This window comes from Erythrolamprus reginae, chromosome 3 (genome assembly GCF_031021105.1).
Source record: "Erythrolamprus reginae isolate rEryReg1 chromosome 3, rEryReg1.hap1, whole genome shotgun sequence".
Lineage (NCBI taxonomy): Eukaryota > Metazoa > Chordata > Lepidosauria > Squamata > Dipsadidae > Erythrolamprus > Erythrolamprus reginae.
Window position 1 is genome coordinate 177,912,081 of NC_091952.1, and position 3,041 is coordinate 177,915,121.

Below are 3,041 nucleotides of genomic sequence, written 5' to 3' on the forward strand. Positions count from 1 at the left end.
AGACTCTAAGGAACAGCTGAAAACGAACAGACTTATTTCTTGCTTTTGCTGATGCATTTTAAATGTTAAACCTATTTGCTACTAAACTATCAGAATTATATGCTTAAATCTTGTCAAATCCGTGTGTGTGGAGTGGACCTATTTCTTGGGGGGCTCATTGCTGGGACAGAACAGGTGCCACAGCAGAAAAGCTCTCCTCTTGCATCCTGTCGGATAGCACTGCTTTGTGGATAGGACCTACAACTTGGCCTTCTTGATGTATCTGGAAGCTACATGCTGATTGTGAAATCATATGTACCCATCGCATTAGCAGTCTCTCAAATAATCCAGCTCTACGCCATGTAAATCTTTATAGTTCATTTAAATAGTAAATCTTTATAGTAAATCTTTATAGTTCATCAGTCATACTTAGAAGCAAACTGTTAGTTTGGGAAGTAGGACAATAATGTGTGTTGATCTAGATGCACACATTACTTTCTGTGCTACTGAATTTTGTACCAGTTTAAGCTTCCAGACATTCTTCAGGAATAATGTCCTGCAGAGCATTTTACAGTAATCCACACAGGTCATAATCAAGCCATGAATAACTGAATGTAGGTCTATGAATCAACACAAGTTATTAATTTAGTAAACAAATTTATATAGCTGTCCTGCTCACCTAGGTGACTCCTGCTCATTGCTCTACATTCCCTAGAATGTTAAAAGAATTTTGGACACTTTTGATATGTAAGGGTTTCAGTGCTATGTACTGCAAGACACTGAGTTGATACAAAATCAGCCTGGTACACATTTTGTAACTATGGTTTATTTTGTTCAACTGTCATACTAAGCCATAACAGAGTTTGGTTCAGCATGTTAGTCTTCAGTCATTTGTTCAAATCAAAAGGGAAAACCTTTTTATGTCTAGCTAATCTATATATCACTGGGAAGAGCAACATACTTATACTGTATATAGATTTCCCAAATATTATCAATACTGACTACACACGTACAATGTACAGTACTCCAATTTCCCATACACAAGTATTGGCTCTGAAGTGTGGCATAATTCTAGTTCTCAAATTTGGGCACAATCATAACTCCGTAAAATGATAAACCTCACGCCATCTCTATTAATAAAACAAAAATTAACTGGACTTGGGCTTGAACAAGGAATACACATGCCACATAATCTGCACCATATAGGGCATCTTTACATTTACAGTGCCACAAATTCCTATTTAAAATCTGACCTGGAAGCCTGAGGAGTAAAGCCCAGAGTGAATTCAATATCACTCCTGTTTTGCCTGAACATTGTAGTGTGACTTATGTCAAAACTTACTCTTACTTTGCCTGGTATCTCGGCAGCTGACCTGAGCAGACTAAGTGACTTTTTTTTTTTTACAGTTCTTCTACTTTGTCTGCATAGGCCAGTTATTTAAAAAAACAACAATACTGTGGCCTTCCCCTAGTATGCTTGCAATCTACCAGTATCCGGGGAGGGACAAGACTAAGAATTTGAAATTCATTGCAGAAGGCATGCTGTCACATTATCCATGATTTCCCCAAGCATCAACCAGCCTGCATTCCTATATCTATTGATGTCCCCATTCCCCTCAGTTTGTTAAATTCAGGAGAACTAAAGTTATTTTTCCCCTTTTTGCTTTGATGATCTGTTCAAGCAGCACCTCACACAAACCAAAGAGCCATAGCAGAGAAAAACCGAAAGAAAGCAGTACTGGGGGCATGGGGGGGTGTCCCTGATAGTCTCTTGAGCTGGGTAGTTTCCTTGCAGACATTTCCTTACCAGTGTTTCTCAATTATTTTCTGTTACACAGAGAGAGAGAGAGAGAGAGAGAGACAGACCCAGGAAGAAGTAACATTTTGGACACACATCCCAACTCTCCCCCAAGACAAGTGTTTGCAATATTCAGCAAGTTTTCACTGGAAAAACTCAAGTGGCTTATCAGCATGACTTTGTTTAAATGACGCCTTAATTTATTTGGCTTCATGCTGTCTGTTGCTAACATTTTTAGACACAGTAAACATACCAGTCATCTCCCACCATAGTCACAGTGAAGCCAAGTGCTACATGTTTCATCATATCTCCTCTTCTTAGCTTTCAGGAGGCTTACATTTGTCTCTCAGTCTCTCTCCTCCTTTCTTTTCATCCCGATTAAATATTTTTCTCTTAAGGGTTTGTTATATGCAGTTCATATCCCCTTCCTCTGCTGTGTGCTATTGTTCAGTGCAACCCTCCCCCCAACTCCCTGTGGCAAAAAAAGCACGTTCCCCGGGGTCACACACACACACATATACACACACACCCGCATCTATTTGAGAAACACTGCCTTACCCAAACTAGGTAACACCATCAGAGCTAGCGAATTTCCTAGTTTGGGTAAGGAAACATCTGCATAAGTGCACCAGAGTGCCTTCCATCCCCTGTCCTAATGCTTCTTTTACTAGTACCATGTATATAAATATTATATCTTTGCATACCACCAATACCTATGTGACAAAACAAATAAATAAGTAAATAAATAAAATAAATAAACTAAGCTCGGATAGCAGCACCAAGAGTCCCCAATTTCAGCTCTGGGCTACAAATACAGTATCCTCCTTTATTAAAGCAGTATTGGCAATTGTTAAAGAGACGAATGTAGCCTTTTCCCTTAAGGGGGGAAAACAACCCCTCGCTTAATAACCGAAGTCTGAAGGAAAGATTGGGGCAAACGACCCTGCGTCCTACTCAAACAACCTCCCCACCACCCTCCCACACACACGCCACCACCTCCCTCTTCAGCTTTGCCTCGCGAACGAGCACCACCACCCTCGCGCCTCATGTCGCCCTCCCCCTGAAATACAAGGAGCCGCTGCGGGAGCCCCGCCCGTTTTTATGGGTCGATTTCGCGCGCGCGTGCGCGCCTGCCTACCCGTGAGAGCGCCCCCGCCCGCCTCGCGCCGGCTGGTGACTGATTGGAGGTTGGGCCGCGCGCGCAATCTTGCCACGAGCGGCGGTTGGTCCGGCAGCTGGCCGGCCAATCGCGGAGGGGTGGCAG